The 20,918-nt window shown below is 38.8% G+C and overlaps 1 long non-coding RNA gene across 1 annotated transcript; it reads left to right on the forward strand.

Moving 5' to 3' along the window:
• Positions 1-1,818: 1,818 nt before the first annotated feature.
• Positions 1,819-20,318, forward strand: LOC106957836 (uncharacterized). Its single transcript, XR_001427036.1, has 3 exons — positions 1,819-2,018; positions 5,150-5,156; positions 20,308-20,318. It is a non-coding gene; the product is annotated as an uncharacterized LOC106957836 (long non-coding RNA).
• The last annotated feature ends 600 nt before the right edge of the window (positions 20,319-20,918 follow it).

Genomic DNA, 20,918 nt, shown 5'->3' on the forward strand with positions numbered 1-20,918 from the left:
TAATTTTAAAAGAAATATTTACACCAGAACTTATTTTATGAGCGTTGACACATGCACAAAATAATAATAACAAAAAAACAAAAACAAGCAAAAAAACAAACCAGACAACCTTGAGCCTTAAAACTTTTGGTGTTCTGAATCCGACGCTTGGTTCTTTGGTACAGTTTTTGAAAAACATAAATATATAGAGGAACAGTTGCAACATGAAACATTTTAGTGAAGACAGGGGTGTCCAAAGTGAGGCCTGGGGGCCATTTGAGGTCCTTGTGATGCTTTATGTGGCCCCAGACTGCAGTTCAACAGCGGTTCAAATGCAGCCCTTCAGCAAATGGAGGAGATGCAGATGCTGGTAATTTATATCTTCTTCTTTCCTTTATCAGCCAATTGTTCCTGCTTTAATTTTGATATTATTATTAAAGTCAGGCCTGAAACTTCCCACGACTTCTTCTTCAGAAACAGATGGGCACTTTCATTAAGCTCGTCTAAACACAATGAAAACTTTTAAAGAATGTTGTTGTTGCTGAGAATGGACTATAAACATTTGCGTCAACAAGTTAGGAAATAGTGATGCAAACCTTTTTTTTTAATTTTTTATTGAACATCTAATGACATTTCATGGGCCAACAAAATGTTGTTCTCTACTTTGTTTATTTCCACTGGTTTTATTTTGTGTATTTAACTGAAAAACAAAACAAACAAAATTATGGCTCCAATGGAGTACTCTCACTTTGGCTGTTTCAGCCAGAGTTAAGAATTAAACTCATCGCAGACGTAAGAGACTTCAGACCAACAATTTCCATGTTATCTCAACTGAAACTATTATGCATGAAAGTATTTTAACAATCCTGGTATTGCTGACAGTAGGACTCAGGAACAGATGGCAGAGCTGACATATAAACTGATCGGGGAGGCAGCGTCGCCGTGCAAGCATGGCGGTGCCATCAGATCGGACTTGGGGGCTGTAAGGCTTATTGCCAGAGCTTTAACCAGCATCTGCCTCTGTCTGGATGAGCTCATCACCACATGGACCACGGGGGAAACATCCAGCTGCTGCAGCGCACTGAGGAAAACCAGAGACCACTTGGTGAAGCAGACCTGCTGACCATGAAGGAGCAGAGGAGTAAAACCTCAGATTTAAGGTCATGACATGGAGGATGGTCTGGATCGGGGGTGTCAAGCTCATTTTCGTTTTGGGCCAAATCAAGATCATGAATGTTCTTAAAGGGCTAGTCGTGCCAGAATGTACTGATAAGACCTGTTCAGAAACGGTTAAAATATTAATAAGAATTAATTTTAAAAATTAAACATCTTTTCATATTGTTCAATCCCTTCAGGATTTTGCGACTGATTTTGTGATTTTTTTGCAATTAAAATCAAAAATTTTGTGGAACTAAATTAGAAATAGTTTTAAGGAATTTTGTAACATTTGTATTATGTATGACATTAACTGCGACTTTGTTAATTCTCATATTGATCATGGACAAACTAAACGTAAAAGTACAAAATACTGCCACCTACAGGTAGGAGTTAGTGGTCAGTTAAATCCAATGTTTTTGACCATTTTTTGAGGAAAATTTGCTGTAAACTTACAGGCATGCATTATCGGGAAAAAATGTGGGCATTAGCTGATTTATATAAATTTCCACAATCGGAGAAAAGTGGGTGGACTGATTGATGCAATTTAGCATCTGAGTTTGACACACGTTTAGTACAAGTAACAAAGTTTTTGACAATGTTTGAGAAATATCTGCAATGAACTCTCAATTATGTATTAGAGCAAAAAAAAAAAAAGAAAAAAAAAGAAAAAGGGGGGATTTGTTGGTTTTGTGTGAATTTTCACAATAATTCTCAAAAAACTGGAGGGACTGATATAATTGGGCAGTGAACAGATAAAAGCTGCATTGAGTTGACTGATAACATAATATTTAAGCACACTTAGTGTTCAGTTAGGAATCTAGAGGCCACATAAAAAGCTGTGGCGGGCCGGATTTGGCCCACGGACCTCAAGTTTGACACACGTGATACAGAGTGTATCTCTAAAAGAAAGAAAGTCAACTTTGCTTTCTTTTTATCATGCAACATTGTTTCCTTTGCCATCCCTCATTAAATAAACACGATTGATCGATGATAATGGAGACATTTTTCTTTTGGAGAGATGTTGATTAAACCATATCTGTCAGCTCCCATGAGCCCCAGCTGTTACCTGTTGTTGTGGGTGAATATAAAGTCAGCTTTCATGTGCCTGATTTTGCCCCGAGGAGTGAAATGTTTTTGTGCCTTCCTGCATTTGGCATTTCCACAAATGTGTGCAGTTCTCTCCACCCTCGCTGCTGGCCGACTTACCGAGACAGAGCTGAGTAATAGAGGAGAGAATAGACTCAGACACTGATCAGCTCCCCCACTGGGCTCAATGAAAACATTACTAAACTGTAGAAAATCCTATTACCTCAGCTGGCACCCATGGAAAACAACTTTGATCATTTTGGTTTGGACATCTGATCTGAAAAAAAAAAAAAAATCTCAATATGAGAACAAACTCAGGCTTAATAAAGAAAGATAATTTAGTAAAGCGGGTTGAAAAACATGAGCTGTCAGTCTGGTTGAATGCAGTCATACTCAATCAATTAGAATATTATTGAACGGTTCCTGAAGAAAACCAACAAAATGAGGGGAAAAAAACAAACATCAACCTTGTTACATCTAAATGTTCTGATAAATGAAGCTGCTTCCTGGGATTCAATCAGCGTCTTTAAATGGGTTTAATTTCAACATCTCATCAATCAATCTCACAATTTTACTGAGGTTTAATCAGAAGCATGAAGTTTAAGTTACTTTCATAAAGACAGAAATCAAAAACTAAACAAAAAAACTGCCACTGTACAAACTGTACAAGAGATGAAAGACATTAATATGAGTCAATTTCTACTTTTCAATATTGAAACAAGTCACTGGAAACCACACTCTACCTGCAAACTGAGAATAAGGATGGAGTTCCTACAGCGTGAGAGTGCGTATCTTCTCTGAGCCACATGTGGTCCGGTTCAGCCACTTCAGCTCCTCTCTGGAGGGACAGCAGCTTTGGCTCCCACACCAGATCCATTATCCCTCAGGTCATTTCTGCCACACCGAGTGGAGCCGGGCTCTCCTTCCTTTTGGGACGTCCCACGGCCCCTTAATTTCAGTTCAGACTCGGGCCGCTTATGTGAAGCGCTTAGAGCTAAGAAGAAAAGTTTCTGAAGACACATCTGAGAGGAGACAGCTTACTGCATCGTAGACCAATATGAGAATCCACGCTCGCTCTCCGTCTTGGTCTCTGCTGACTGTTTTTTGACGCGACTGCATTCATCTCACATATACAATACAATATTTTTACTTTGATATCTCTTCCAGCGAGCAGTTGTTGTTACTGGATGACATTGTCCATTTTAAAGGTGCAGTGTGAAAGGGAACAAAACTAAATGAAGGATAGAAATCTATCATTCCCCTGCCAATATACAGGAGGCCCTTGCTGTATTTTGGAGTGAAACAACCTTTAATTAACACTGAGTCATAATACGACGAAGGATCTTTATACAATCCAGTGTGTTGCCGCAAATTACCAATTTCAAGCAGCTAGATAAAACCCCAGGTGTTCCTTCTCTGAATCCCGTTAGAGCTCTATTTTTGGCTCTGAAGTATCACAACATCAGCAAGTGACACAAAATACTTGAAATATGTTTTCATCCAGTGCTTTGTGTTGATTAAAGCAGTGATGCTGAAGATGAACACAGAACCCCAAAGCTACTTAGAAACTGCAAACATTGTTTCCTCTCCTGAAATATCCTCAGTTGGATTATTGAAGACTTTCTCTAATTCTGCGGCAGGAAAACTTTTTAATACAACAGTGACACTGCGGCTCAAGTAAAGAAAACATTAAAGCAAAAATATCGGCTTGTGTAGAGATGACATTTCTCAAACTGTATGCATGTCTAAACCGTTTGCAGAAAACTTACTTGTGTGTAGAGTAAAATTGTGACAAACATTTGTAGGCAAGAAAATGTGAAGTTCTCTCAATGCAAGGTTAAATTAAAGAGAGCAGAACAAGGCAGCAGAAGAAGTCGAGCGGTACATTTGCACATGGAGAACAACTGTGCAACCAACTGCACTCCTGTGCAGCTCAAGTTTGAGAATGCTTTCGCAATATTTAGGCAAACCTTGTGTGAGGAGAAAATATCTTCTGAAATAAACATTAAAACCTTTCGCTGTTTAAGGATATTCGCTTATTGATACCTTTTAAAATGTGCATCTGGATTTGAAAAAATGTTAGAGCCTTGAATGCAGCTTTTACCAACATCTTGATTTCTGTAAATCAGCGAAACTTTAAGAAAGAATGTTACACATAAAGATAAAAATTTGATTTATTTTGTTTCAAATTAGTGAGTCTTAAACTGACATCTCAACTTGCTTTAGACAGGCATATTTTTAAATGCACAACAAAAAATTAGTTTTGCCATACTGACTTTGCTAAGTAATGGGGTCAACAAAATATAAAAGTTTTTGCCACGTTGGAGGAACCCAACGCACAGTGATAAAAGTTTAACATTTTTCAACTTTCATGGGTTGCGCTTGCTACGTGTAGAAGCTAAAAATTTCTCATGCACAAATTTTGCCGGTTGCTTGGCTGGATGAGGGCCAGCAACTGTTGCCTCAACAAGCAAGTACCATAGAAATCGAAAGTGGAGGGAGCAATGTCGATGAGCCCGTGACTCTGCAGGGGACCTTCGGTTTCCTCGGCTTCCTGTGCTGCTTGTATGGTCTGGACAAAGTGCACATTTAGGGCAGGACCTTGAGGAACATAGTTAAATAATGGTGGGAATCATTCAGCGTTTCTGGAACCCGCAACAAAAACGGTTTATCTTTAGAGTAACATTCATTGTCTTGTGGCTATGCGTTGCTTTGCTAGCTTTACAGGCGAGCAGTTCCTGATGTACTGAACTTGCGTTCCTGTGTGTCCAGACTGCTGACGTCAACTCTGCAGACGTTTGTCATGCATAAACATAAGAGCAGGAGTGTAAGGGAAAAAACAAGGTGTATCTGGATTTGTTACTGACTTAATCATCTGCAGTGCTGCTTCACATCCTCAAACTGAACATCAGAGGTATTTGCTGAGGCAATCTGTCACCGCGGCGACGGGTTTCTGCTCTTGGGTTCTGTAATAAAGCAAACCCCCCTCCGCCATCACCTCACTCTCTCCCCTTCTCCGATTCTTATTCTGTCTCTCTGGAGTTCTGTAATGAAACAAATCTCTCTTCAGGATGTGGGTCAGTCTGCCTCTATTCCCCTCACAGCCCTCCACCGTTCTCTACAGTCTGGCTCAGATGGACTGCTCCATCACTGTCACAAGGTGCCAAGATTGGATGCCAAGGTCGCTAATAAAGACGAGAACCACATTTCGCTGCCTTATAAATACTCCTGCCCAGTCCGTGTGTTTACTTTCCTGTGTCTGCAGGTGTGTCTCACTGTAAATTTGGAGCCTGTGTGGAGCTCACATAAACATAACCTGTGCTATTAATCTGAGTCAGGGTTTACGTCTCAACAAGACACTATACACAGGCACAGCATGTTTTTGATGTTGTGATCAGCCAATTATGTTTTACAAGAATGTGATTTATAAAAACAGAACAATCAGAAAACAGTAACAGTAAGCAGATTTGACATCATTGTGATAAAAATGGGGAGAATTGAACAATAAATAAGATGGAATACCTGAGGGAAAAAAAGCTTTGGGGTGTCCAACTCTAACCGATTTGGACTAACACGGATCAATGCCAAAAGTAGAGGGGCTCTCAGACAGATGAGTGACCCCAGTATATACAACCATCATTAAAGTCTGGCTCTAATGTCTGTGGTGCACCATAATAAGAGGTCAACGAGGTTTTGCAAAGTACAAATTGCAAGTCAACGTCTATTTAGATTATTAGGTTTTCTTCTGGGCAAAATGCCACTCAGCTCTAGGCGATTCCTGATGCGGCAGAGCAGGTGTCAACAGCAGATTTTGTTTCGATCATAAAGCCGTTCTCGGCCAAAAGCGATTCAATCAACAGAGATCGGATCAATAATTATTGTCGCATCTGTTTATAAGAAAAGTTTCAACTCACAGAGAACACAAAAATACTGCAGGGTTTTTTTTCTTTAACCCAAATATTGAGTTTCTGCTGTTGGAGAACCCATCTGGGTTAACATCGTGAGCCTCACTATTCTTCACATTTTAGGCTGTATAACAACTTGATCAAATTCCCTAAAGATGTTCTACAGGAAGGAATTTATATATATATATATATATATATATATATATATATATATATATATATATATATACCGTGGGTGGTCACCTTGGGTCTTGTGTGGTAGATCTGAGCTTCTATTGCTCTGGTGTTTAGGGCCTGTTCCTGTGCAGCCAGGATGAGGGCCTCCGTGCTGTCCTTGAGTCTAGCTTTCTCTAGCCATTGGTAGGATTTCCTGATATCAGCCACTTCAGTTATTTGTCGGTGGTACATCCCATGTAGGGGCTTGTCCTCCCATGATGGTTCCTCCAGCACCTCATCCTCTGTTCCCCATTGCCTGAGACATTCGCTGAGCACATCGGCTGTTGAGGCTTTGTCCTTGATGTATTTATGGATCTTGGATGTTTCGTCCTGGACAGTGGCTCTCACACTCACTAGTCCTCTGCCTCCTTCCTTACGGCTCGTGTACAGTCTCAGGGGGCTGGATTTGGGGTGGAACCCTCCATGCATGGTGAGTAGCTTCCGAGTCTTAACATCCGTGGCCTTCATCTCTTCCATTGGCCAGCTAATTATTCCTGCAGGATATGTGATTACTGGTAAAGCACAGTTTTTATAGGGCCTGCCCTCTTAGCTACGGCAGCCCGTGAGGTACATAAAAAAAGAACAAAACTTTACAAAGTGCAAATATAATTAAACAAAACAAAATACAAATCACCAACAGTGCTAATCAAAACAGACAAATATTATTAAACAATCTGCAACATCCTTTAAATAATTTACAATAAATAGTCTACAAATTTGAATAATTTAGGCAACTTAATTGAAATGGTTCACTATCCATTACAGTTGTAATTTTATATGATTAATTTGTTTTGCTAGCAGCCTACTGCATTTTCATCTGAAACTGCTATAACCTTTAATGACCCCCCCGGTTTTAAAACACATGTTTCTATGCAGCAAATACCATTTAACTTAAAAAAAATAATCCACTGGTAAAGTTGAGAGGCAAAGTGACACAGGTATTGTATCTGCCTTTGTGAGAGCTCAAGCCTTTAAACATAGAAGATTATTTTGTGATTGTTTTCGTTTATGGAAAGTCTGGATATTTGTAACTGTAAAGATGAAGTATGTCTGAATGCATGAAAGATGAAAGTTACAGGTGATCCATCTTTGTAATGGGTACATCAAATATTTTCTGTGCTGAAGAATTAAGGTAACAAAAATATGTTTTTTAGTATTTCATTTATTTTCAGTTATTTTTAACCTTCCCAAACACAGTAAAACACACACACACACACACACACACACACACACACACACACACACAACGCTGAGACAAAGCAAGACAAAACTAGCACAGAAATAGATGAATAGCATTTAAATTTCTGTCAATGGCAAGAAAACAAAGTGTAGACTTACACATGTATAATGTAGCTATAATGAGCTTTTCCAATGGTGATTTTAGAGGCTACATACAGCAAAAAGTGGAACTGGAAGTGCACAGGCAGATGAGTGAGATTTGATTTTAATAGTGCTAGACAGACAGGCGATCATAAATCAGAGTAGGTGGTGATATTGACTGCTTTTTCATTACTCCGGAATAGGTTATTGATCAATTTTTTATGAAATTCTGTGTCTAAAGCTCGGAGAACAAACATTTCTGCAGGCCCAGAGTGCCAGCAGCAGACTGTCGACGCGTCACCTGATTGGCAGGCTCACCCTCCACCGCTGTGCCACAAAGAGGAAAACATTCACAAACACACAATCAAGCCGCTGCACAACATTCCTCCCATGACAAACCGCTCTCTTTCTCAAGTACAGCCGCACATCAGACACACACAGTCACAGCAACTTACAATAGCTTCAGCCGTTCTCATCTGCTCCCTGCCGTCACATTGCTATCTTTGCTCATTATGTCTCCTTTGTGTCCCTGTCCAACTGCCAAGAGTGACGGGGCCGGGGCTCCTATTGTTCCAGGCTCCGTCTATCAAGCAGCACTGCAGGCTTATCAAAATGAACATTACCATAACACTGGAGCCATCGGCATCTCCGCCGTGAAATAGAGGAAATACCAAAGGTGAGCTGAGCAGAGACCACAATGCAGCGCCGCGTAATTGTGTCTTGGTATTTCTAGAGCGACAGGTAATGGAAGGCTAATGGCTTTTCCCAGTCTGGTGCATGTGTTTGTTTACATACACAGCAGAAAAGGATGCACAAATAAGAAAGGATGCCTGTCCTTTTTCTCTGGCATTTTAACAATTTTAACTAAAGTGCTGTAAACGACCATCTTTAAAGACGATTACATTTAAAGGTCCTCGTTCACCCAGGTTTTTTATTTTCATTTTTATCACAACACAAATATAAATGAACAAAAACAATGGAATGTATACGAGTTATTAATTGCATGTATGACACCAACGTCTCCTCTGATGGCACCTAGAGGATAATCACTATAGCACTCGCATGAACAAGCTTATTCACATGGGATTTTCTTCTTTAATGGAAACACCAAACGTATTTTGACATTAGTAGAGAATAGGCAAGGATTTACGTAAATTTGTAATGGAAACACAGCTGCAGTCGACTTGCATCGAGAAGGTCCTGGGTTCAAATCCCAGCCTGGCGTCTTTCTGCGTGGAGTTTGTATGTTCTTCCAGTGGACGCGTGTTCTCTCTGGTTACTCCGGCTTTTCCCACAGTGCAAAAATATGGCTGTTATAATTAGGTTAATTCAACACTCTGAAATGTCCATAGGTGTGTGTGTGTGTGTGTGTGCTTTGATTTACTTCAAAGTAAATCCTTGTGGCATTTTCAGTTCCTGCTGCTATGACGGTGCTCCTTCCTATTTAGATTGTCGGCTATTTCCCCATTCATTTAACCGTTAAGTTTTGCCCTACTCGTCTACAACACAGTGTGACACAAACAGAAATAAACTACACAAATAAAACTGAAGTACATATTGAAAACTCCTCACCTTATTTACAAATTAGGTTCCTTCTGAGTGCAGCTGGTTAGCCTGCGATTTACTGAGATGCATCAGGGCAAAACTGGATTAAATACACATTGATGACACTTGATTTTTATTTAAAATGAATATCTAAAGCTCTGAGGAGACCACTTAAAATGATCAGATTCCCTGATTTTTACTTTTTACAGGTTTATGTTTGAGTAAAATGAACATTGTTCTTTTATTCTGTGAACTACTGACGACAAAAATGTATTACTTGTTTGCAGAAAATGAGAAATGGTCAAAATAACCAAAAAAGATGCACTGCTTTCAGACCTCAAATGATGCAAAGAAAACAAGTTGCTGTTAATTTAGAAACAACAATGCTAATGTGTTTAACTCAGGAAGAGTTCAGAAATGAATATTTGTTGAAATAACCAGAAGGTTTTCAATGGGGTTCAGTGCAGTGGTCTCTTATTTCCAGAGCTGTACATCTAACATAAATCTATCTTTTTCTTGTCACTTTATAGTTATTTTCAACTTTATGTTTGTTTATCAGATAAATTCATAATAAAATATATTGAAATTGGTCACTGTAACGTGAGAAAATGTGAAAAAGTTCACAGGATGTGAATATTTTTACGAGGCGCTGCAGGTAATCTGAATATTAATTCCCCTGATATGCATCAGCCGCTCATGCAGATGCATGAAGACATTAAGAGGTGGGAGGGACAAACCGTCTATCTCTGCAGCTCAACTTGTAGCATTTGGTCATTTGGCCAAGGTCAGACTCTGAACCAATGATTGATGGATCCTCCCTAGTAGACGCCCCTCAGCATTTTCTCAACTAAGTGAAGCATGTAAAGAGTTTGAAATGAGAATTTGTTTAACACTGACAAACGTACCAGAACTCAGACACACACACACCCACAAAACTACAGATGGCCACCCTACGAGCCAGCTGTGAATACACAGAAGCCCAGAGGTACAAAGGCACTCACAAGGGCACAGCATAAAATCCTCTTACAGTAAGTCTCTCTCCCAGTTGCCCTGAGCTTTGATCAGCGTCCTCCTCTTCCTCCTCAAACGCCACACACAGACAGTCTGAATCCAGACAGCTCTCCCTCGATTCAGGCAGGACGGTCGCAGTAGAGGTCACGTCAAAATATTTTGTGCTGCTGCGGGTTGATTGTCTCACCTACTTGTTGGCGAAAGTCGGCATCTATGCATACATTTCCATAATTATCTGTGGTACTTTTCTGCGTAAGAGGTCGTCAGATATTTGCGTAGCTGAAGGCACACGGGGATGTGAGGAATAGATGAAAACAATGTGAAACATTTTCCAGCTGCAAGAAGATTGGGTTGCTTTAAATAAAGGTTTCTCATCTTATCTGGCTTTATTGATAATTAGAGCTTGTGGTGCAATAATAACACACCACAAGCTTTCAGGGAGGTCTGCATTGCCATGCACTTTAAATTGGAGTTAATTGGAGAATAGATTTGGTGACGTTAATTTGAGTCCTGGATATTGAATTTGCCCCCTTCTGTTAAACTTACACTCCTTTTCAAATTACTTAAGCTGAAAAGTCACCCTGGCAATTAAAATATCTGCCTGCCCTCGATTAGCCAGTCAAAGAAAGTCAGTCCAGATGGTCTTCATCCTCAGTCACCATGTGGTCAACTCGGACTTACTAAGACAGAGGGGATAATTTCACTGTTTCCACGTGTTATGGAAATTTCATTATCACAGAATGAGAAGCTATTTCAATAGTAAGAGAAAGATTAATCTTTGTCTTTAAGTTTCTTTATTCGAAGGTAAAAACATTCAAAGACCCATATCACTGAGCGCAGTCAGGAGAAGAGCCCTGAACGACACACATCACATCGTTATATAGTCACACCAAGGCAAAGACCCACCCAAAGTATGACCTTATTTCTACTACCAGATGGGCCACAGAGACAATCCTGACCCCCTCCTCATGAACTATCCCACACCTCTTGGAGGGGATGTTTTATGGCAGGAAAGAACTAATAAGGATTTCAGGAGAAACTTCTAATTCTTCTTTGTCAGTTACTCATGGGTTCAGGTCAAACCAGGGTATAAACTACATTCCACACATGTCAGAACCTTAGGACAATCACCAGATCAAGCATTTTACCCAAGATGTCTTCAGGTCTCTTATACTATCTCAGCTGCGGAACATTATCTGGAAACTTCTTTAATGGACAAACACATCTTGCAGAAATTCAGAAACAAAGCAGATATAATCCGTAAATAAATGAGAAAAAGTATCATCAGTTCCTTCAAAAATGAAATGAGACTGAAAATGAAATTTTCTATTACACACGCATGACAACCACAAACACATAAACAGTTGCAGATACACTCCACAGACGTATGAGAGCTGGATGTGTGGCAAAGCTGCACCAGGGTCACCTCTGTGCACAACATCGACTCAAAGTGTGTAATGATCAAATCACAAGAATGCTCCTTTACAGTTTGCTGTACCATTTGCATCACACTTTATTTCTTTAATGAAGTTATTCTGAACAATGTTAACAGGTCAGCAGTTTAATTAGACTTATATGGAAATAATACAGTAATTTAGCTAAATGCCTCTGTAGCACACTTTCAGTCCCATCAATACTTTAACACTTAGAGATTAGATTTCTGTGTCTAAAGTGGTTACAGTGAAACATCCAGTACTGTAAGTTGCAGCTCAGATAAACGGGCAGGAAATACGGTAAGTACTTCCCATAACAAGCAGAATACTCATGAATGCAACTTTACCCATCAGGAGAATAGTTGAAACTTCAGCTCACACTTGAGCAAAAACCAGAGCTCCAACATGGGCTAAACTTGTACAAAAAGTTAAGTTTAGTCAACTAATTCATAAATTATCTTGCCAACTATGGCCAGCATTTACAATACAGCTGCTCAGACCTGAACGTTTCCACTGTCAACCAAAAACGTCAAGGTATTTTATCAAATATGTCTCTTGCATAGCAACAGAAAGTAGAACATAACTTAGACAAATTGGATTGAATTGAGCCTTTCAAAATCAAATTTAAGTTCTGCTACATAATCACCATTAAATTTAAGTTTGGACTTTGACTGAGGCGACAACAGTAGAAGATTGTTCTGTAACCATTTTGTTACCATTAACCCCATTATGACTCATGCAATGATCTGAAGCATTCCAGTATCTCTGCCTGTATGTTTTCCTGTCCAAAAGTCTAGTTTTGGTCTTGTCTTACCAAACCTATTCCACGTTTACTGCGTCCTCTGCTTGGCTTGTGCCGAAATGAAAACATTAATCTGTACGAACTACTTGCTTCTTGCCACTTAGAACCAGATTCCCACAGGGAACACCGAGACTCACTGAGATCAAAGTTCACACAAACACCACTAATGGAAACTCTCATTTGATTACATGCTTGTGCAGCAATGAATGTGGGAATAACTGGAATGTGAAAATTGAGGATAAAGTAAAGTATGTGAGTGGATTAGCGACACATATGGCTGGAGCCATTAGGTGAAACTCTATAGCTGCTTCTCGGCTGGTGAAACTAAGCTTTTTATTGTCAGCTCAGTTGGATTCAGCCGTTGCTTTTTTGTATTCAGAAACATGTAATAAGACACAATTATCTTCACTGCTTGACTCTAGGAAGCCTAAATATCTTGATATCTGACATATGAAATCATAAAATACACAGAACTTTTCATGTGTAATGTTTTTAAACTGACAAGAAATTGAAACTGTCCAAATTCAGTCTCTACAGGACAGAAAGGATGAATAATCTTTTACTGAAAATGTAAAAGAAAACTTCAGATATGTGGAATGTGATATGTTTTATTAAATTGGCTTTAACAGTTTCAAAAGAAAATGTTTTCTATATTTCTAAGCTAATCATTATTACCACACTTTTTATGATTATTTTATGTGGCTTGAGCAAGTATGTGACTAACCTTGGATCTATTTAGGATTTATGCAGTTTAATAATGAAAGTTTACCTGCGGGTTCGGTGCACAGACATTTTGGAAAAGCTAAGCACATCGTAAATAAAACAATTACATGAAAGTTGCAATATCTTTAACATAACTAGGGAAGTAAGATGAGAAATAGGGAAAAATAGAATTGAAAAAAGTCCTTGAACCACCAGTGCCTGGATAATTTAACAAGGACAGATTGATTCAATCTGCTGTGGATGTGTTCATTAGGAGCGAAGTGTCCTTGAAAAATTCAATGGAATAAAGGCTGCAGAGATACGCTAATAGTTTAGAGGAAGCTGTTTTCAAATTTGTAAGCCATGAATGGGTAAATAAGGGTATCAAAATTTGATAAGGGAAAATCACAAAAACAAAGGAAATACTGTATAGAAGAAGTTTTTCTTCTTCTCATTTAATACAGAAAACAATAAACTCCCGATTTGTATTTTTTTTTAAAAGTAAAAGGGTATGTAATTAACTGCATAAATTTTTACACATACATGCAGTTAATTGTACACAGCCTAACTGCAATTTTGTCCACGACATTAAAAATAAAAAGAGAAAGTATGTTTTACGCCACCCCAAAGATGATATTAAATAAAATATAGCAGCAAGTAAAACAGTTAATAAAACAAAAATTCACAAATAATAAAGACAGCTTCCATCTTTTATGGTTAAGTAGTTGCTGAGGTGGCAAATCCGCCACTGCTAGTCTCTCTGCCTAGAATATATTTTCTCAAGCATCAACATTTTTTTTTCTTTTATTGAGATTCCATGTTGAAGTACAGTATGTTGCCAAACAGTGAACATGAGCTCCTTGATGCCTGTCATGAGCAAGCAGAGCCCTGAAGTAAGATGTGTTTACAGAGCAAAGGGAACGTAAAAAGCTTTTCTTTGCTACATATCCCGGCGCTGGAGCTGGGCCACCTCAATTCAACATCCAAGCAGTCCTGTCACAAAACTCTGCAAACAGCCCTGAGTCAGCATTTGTGCTGCTAGATTTACTTAAGGAAACTTTGCCAGGTTGTACAAATAGACTCATATTGTGAGTCACATCACAACCTTCCCACCTGCATCTACAAAAGCACGATTGCATTCAGATTCAGGAGCGCCGACATAACCCCTAAATATACAAAGTTCACGACAACCAAACTGTGTATATTCCTGTAAATGTCAACACAAGCTGGCATTTACATTTGGAAAAACCTGAGTTGGCACAATGCTCTACTGTCGAAAAAGTGCTACGACTGCTTTATGTAAGGTGCAGAATTTGAGGATGCAACATAAAAAATGGAAAAAGAGAAAATCCCACCGAAAACATCAATTTTTAAAGTTAGATTTTGCTCAAGTCAGAGCAGCGGTCCAGTTATATACACACAGGAGGAAAGAAAGTAGGATGGACATTATCATCTAACTCTTTATAAAGGTTTGATTAGGATTCCTTAAAATAAACATCAAATAAACATCAGCCAGATGAGGATTGGTCATTCTGCTGCAGATCATCTTAAAAAAAGGAAGCTGCAGGGCAGTGACTGGTCAAAGTTCAGCCATCTCATTGTCCGAAAGAAACCCAACATCAAAAAGTTTCAGTTTTCCAATTAATAGCATTGCTGTTAATGCCAGCAGTTTATAGGGCTAGATGGTACAATCCCTTTGAGAGTCTGTTGTAAATGTGATCTGTGTTGCAGTCCAACAGCTTTTAACGCTCCATTAATCACAAATAACTCTTGGAGGGTTATGAAGGTTTTATGGATTCAGCGGGTCACCAGGTGAGAAACCTTCCCTCTGGGGTTTTAAAGACTCATTACACCTTCAGAGGGCTCATCTGCAACACCTGCCGTTCCATGTGTGCCTCCCCATCCATCCACTTCTCTCACTTTTGCTATTTAGCAGTCGAAACATCTTCGCTCCTCTTCATTCAGTCATCGGCTCCTTTCATTCCTTCCCATCTCGCAGGAAACTGAAAGATTGTAACATGGGGTGTGGAGCTGAAGTTGACCCATCGCTGCTGCATGCCTTCTCCACCTCAGGTGGTTGTCACAACCATGTAATTGCTATAATATGGGCTGGTTAGAAAAGAAAGAAGTGAGCTGAAGCAGCAGCTCTAGTGAATAGTAGTGAGAGACTCGGAGAACAACAGCGATGGTGAGAGGAATGGATTTGGAGGTCTATGTACTTCAATAAGACTGGCTGCTGAGTAACATGGAAGACACAAGAGGTAGATTACAGAAGTGTCAAGCAAAAACTCAAAACTCAGACCAACCAGGATGCTTTCCTGGTCTGGTGCACCACAGGATGGAAGTTAACTACCTGGTGTCTGCCTCCTCTGAAAACTGTTCCCCTGATTACTGATGATGAGCACCAGCTGGAGGTCGCACCTGCTGGTCACACCCTGATGAAGAGGAAGGTAAGCAAACACTCTCACACCCAAAACCCAGTTCACCACCCTGTGGAGTCACAAAAAAACCTACAATAAGGTCAATTATACTGCAAACTTCAGATTATTCCTTATATTTGTAGAATGCCCCCTTGTGGATGTAACGTTCTTTAATATGAGAAACGCCACAGAACAAACACAGAGTGGTCAGACTCTTAATAGGCTGAAAATTACAAAAGAACTGTATGCCATCACTTTAAAGACTGATCACCAGAATAAAAGTGACGGTTTTCAATTTCACATTAGTGTGGTATTTACCGTAGTTGAAAATATACCACATAACATTTCTGTCTTGAATGTTTTTGACAGGACAGATGGCATATTTTCTATAGTTTTGATTAACTGAAATAAAAAATGCATGTAAATTTGTACAAGATGTTCCTTTAGTACACAACCTTGTCATATCTGGTACATGTTTCAAGTTTTTTTTTTTTACAAGTTATCTTTTAAAGTCGAGCATTAGTGTGTAAAAGACAGATTTTGTGCAAATATGGCAGATGTAAATATGGCCCCAGAGGACCTCAAACGGACTAGAACAGAAGGAACTCAGCAGAAGGCGAAGGGCATTCAGTCTCAAGAGATGTCTGACACGAAAGTGACTTTTGTCCTTCCAAAAGTCCCTCATCAGGCTCTGCTGCAGCAAAACAAGCTCTCTGAGTTTGAGGAAAAAATTGTATTTCAGCATCTTTGTCCAGCAGTGTGTATTGAAAACAGCTAGCTCTGTCTAAACAGAATACTGAGTTTATGACAACATAGAGTAACTGTATGTAGTCGGTTGTAGTGTTAGCATGTCCTGGGTCCCTTATCTTAAGCTCAATCAGTAAAGATTTCTGAATCAGCAGAATCTGTTTGCAAGAAATAAATCACATTGTCTTTTGTATAAATCAGTCTGACTGTCTTGAGCCTCCCTCTAAACACGATAGGTCAAACACTATATCCATTTAGTTTATTTATTTCTAACATACTGGCAGTATAAGCTAACAGACATGAACAACGAATCCAGAAGACATATTTTTGCACCACAATAATCTTAACAGTCTCAAAAAGGAGTAGGAAGAAGTAAAAAAAATGTATGAACTCCTACCCCATAAACTCATACCGTGTTTTCAGATGGACCCTGTTAAGGAAGAATATCTAAATTAGTTAACTTTAGAAAAGTCTGGCTCTCTCTTTCTCTGGATCCCAGGTCCTCCCGGCGAGCCACGTGTGGCCACAAGGAAAACAACAATGCGTGTTGACGTCACAGAATTACAGAGTTTAATCCAATACAAAACAGCGTATGAATTAACAACAAAACTGCAGAACAACAGAGACATACATTCATTACCTGAGACAAAAAAGATAGAAAAAGAAAGGCAAAGATGCGTCTTTGGAGAGAGCTGGTGCAAAAAAGGCAAAATAGTGGCAGCTATCTGAATTATTACTCCTGGGCACGAACTTTTATAATGTAGGCGTGTTTTTTCCTCTTTAATATGTTCAAATAAGGCGTACCTCTGCTTGACCAACTGGAAGCTATCTTGAACACTCAAAAAGACTTACAACTTCCCCTAATTTACAGCAAAGATCAAAGGCCATTTGCCCTTTTGTTTAACAAAAAGAGCGGAGAGCTTGTCCTGGCCTCCTGCGGTTCTAAGGTCTTCTGGGCAAAGAAAAACATAAGAAAAGTATTTCACAGATAGCTGTGAAATCTGGAGTCTCTCCCGCTACCTCTCCTTACATAGATTCTCAGGAACAAACTTAAATTCAGTAATTTGGTTCAGGGAAAGGTTATCTTCACAAACCCAGTTTTGCTCTTCTGCACTCAGCAGCCCAAAAGATTGAGTCTTGCCTTAAACCAAAAATAACACATAAAATCAACAGAACAAAATGAAGTACAATTCCTTTTCTAACCTATGAAACATAATATTCAATCCTAAGTATACAAGTTAACACAATCATGTCCCGAAAACCCCATTTAGCATAAATCCTGAGCAATTTTCTAATACTAAACAAAACATTCTCATTCAACCAATTTCCATTTGATTCAGATATTGTCACAGATAGTACAATTTTCAAATACATTCATCATTTACTAGATTAGTAGTTCTAAAATTAGATAATACAATTTTCATTAAAAAAAACATGCTATTAGTAACTAAGAAAAACGTCTTAGAAATTAAATGTTAGTGGTTTTAACATTCTATGTTGTATTCAGTTTTACACCGTCCCAGATGTTAGTTCTGGAAGACTTTTGATCTTCCGTGAACCGAGCAAACTTCTTTCTCCCAGGCTCAAGTGATGCTGCCCTCCTGGAGATGCTAATTTTATGGCCTCCTGTCCTCTCTGATAACACAACAGGAGCCTCAGTGAGAGTTCCCTTTTGATCTGTATTTTCCTTCTTGTACTTTGAATACTTACCCATCAATAGTTTAGTTTTTAAATCATTAACCTGTTCAAAATTAAGAAATTTGTTCAAAATGGCAATGCTCAATCTACCTTTTACACATGCCGTAAGATTAACTGTATTAAACACTAAAAATAATTTTTCCTCAACATCCCTCATCATTAAATTAAAAATAGGAAGGAAAATTGTTGTGTTGTGTAATACTGCTCCACGCCATTAGGTGGAGCCGCTGACAAGAATACATGAGAAACGGTAGGAAGAGTAAGAGATGTTAGAAAAACGGTATTGTGCTCGTTCTGTTAGTTGTGCTTGACGTGCTTCGTGTTAAATAAATGCACAAGGTTATTCAAGAATGTGTCTTGTTTTCCACACCATTACAAAAATCTTAATTCGTTTTCCTTTTTTTTTTTGCCATGGATTCACCAAACAAATGTCTAAATATATAGATACGCACACCCAGACCCACACACACTCATATGAGTTATGCTATCTCTCACTCTATATCTTGTGAAAATTACCTCCTTTCATTTCCTTTTAAATTGTATTGATTTTTGACTTTGTTTTAACTCCCAATTTAACTTGTTCCATAATTTTACACCATGAATTGAAATACAAAGTCCATCAGATTTCCATCCACAAATCCAGCACAGAGCAGACTCCTCAGTGTTTGAGGAAGCTTAGGCATTTCTAGGTGAAGTAATGAATGAGTCCCATTCATTACAACTTTGATGTAAGGATTTAATGGGGTTTTCCTCATGTGCGGACACGCAGTCATTTGCTAACAGTGTGCACACCAGTGGACTTGTTTCTGAAATTTTTTAAAAGAAAAAAGAAAGCTTACTAGAGTGGTAACTGATGAACTATGTGTCACACAGAATTTGTGCTCAATGACACATGCAAGGCGCTAATGTCTCTTTGATACCTCGTTAAAGCCACCGATCCTGAGGAAAGCAGAAATAATGTTTTTACCTAAACTAAATACATTTCCTGCATTATGTATTCAAATAATGGGTCTTTATTGTAAACTTGATAGCCCAGTGCTCCTACCTTTATTTAACTGGACTCTACCAATATTTTCCTCATTTAGCTTTAGAGTTATCAAGTTGCTTGTTTTTCTTTGATAAATACCAAAGTAACTATAAAAGCTAGACTCTCCCTATGCTTCTGGGTTTTGGCCCTAATCTATCAAATTCTTGTCAGTTCACCTATGAGTTCAAACTGGTATCATCTGAAGGAAGCTATTATGAAATGGCCCCCAGGCTTTCTTGCCATATTTTGTTCAAACGAATCGGAGTAGATGGACAGATAAAGAGAGAACAGGAAAACACAATGCCTCCAGCTGTTGCTGAAACATGAAAGGAGAGGGAAAAAAATAGATAACTGGTTCTGGACTGAAGCGCCTCTTGTCTGATTAGAGCACAAGTGAGCAACTAAAGAATCAAAGGCGATCCAGCAGCCCTTAGGGTGAAACCCAAGCCCTATTTCCAGTAGTTTGAGAGGAGCAGAACCTTATTTTAATGATCCCAGACAAGTGATCCCTCACTTTTCCTTTTTTGCTCTTGCTTCTGAAAATGTACAGTGGAAAGTACTGCTGGAGAAAAGTCTGCAAGATGACAGTGATATGGCCTAAAATACACTACACTGGGATCTGTAGTTGTAAAATTAAAAGGTTCAAGGGAGGTGAAAGCTTTTGCACCATACTGTATGCTGTATCTACTGATGATTTAAAAATGCAGTTTTGTAGCCTGTAAAGAGAATCAAAGGCAATCCAGCAGCCTTTAGGGTGAAACTCGAGCACTATTTCCAGGAGTTTGAGAGGAGCAGAACCTCTACATCTAGCACATTAACTCTGCCCCATCTTTGACCTTAGAATCTGCTCTTACAAAGATAAAAAACATCCTGATTATGGATATGAAATAAAGGCTTTCATTTCACACTGACTTCTTGACCTCAGTCTCTGCCTGGCAGAGACTTCTTGACCTCAGTCAAGAAGTCAGTGTGCTACTTTCAGTGAATGTGCCACTCAGAGGATCAAAATTGCATAGTTTCCCTGTTTGAATGAGTGCCATCTTGTAACGATTCATGCCTCGGCCTGCAGGATTTGTTCTGTAACTGGAGTATTGTGCTGCAGTCCAACTGAGACTTTCCATTAAGTTTCAGTAGACTGCCTATAGCCCCCACTGTCAACAGTCTTAATTAAGTGTTGTTTAACATTCCCAACATCCTGATGTCCATTGGGATGCACATTCAATTTTGGGAAAAAAAAAATCCTACAATTTAATGATAGAAAGATTTTTTAAAATACTTTCAAATACACTAGAAATACTTAAAATGATCCTGAAAGCAATTTTTATAGGCTTTTATGAATATAAACTGATACTTTTGATGGACTTTCTTTGTTTTGCTCGTCCTATCTGATGCCTGAAACTCACTAGTATCAAGTTAAGAGTCTGAATTTAAATGTTTTCGTTTAATAAGAAACCAATCAGTAACCTGCAATGACAAATTCCCTCATTTTTTTATTGGTTTAAACCCAGAGAAATATAACGTCCATTCCAGCGGACGCGGAGTCTGAGCGGTGCTTTAAGTTTAAGAAAGTTCGGTGAACCCTAGTAAACCCACAATGTATTTCCTAAAGTACCAACTTATCCAGAGGTTTCTATTTGATATCTCTTCCTGATAAGTTGGAACACAAACGTTTGAATGATTCTTAAAAGATGACTGTCTAACTTGAAAGAAAAAGCTCTGAATTAAGCATCTTAGATCACAGACGTAATGTATTCTCTGACTTTTTGACTCTACCCTCAGTGGAGTTACTACAGCTGACAGCATCTCCGTAGACTAGGAGGAAAGTTTTAATAAGGTTCAAAGTTATAAAACTTTTTTTTTTATTTTTAT

The sequence above is a fragment of the Poecilia latipinna genome, unplaced genomic scaffold, assembly GCF_001443285.1.
Source record: "Poecilia latipinna isolate Pla-1442-1.1 unplaced genomic scaffold, P_latipinna-1.0 Scaffold942, whole genome shotgun sequence".
NCBI lineage: Eukaryota > Metazoa > Chordata > Actinopteri > Cyprinodontiformes > Poeciliidae > Poecilia > Poecilia latipinna.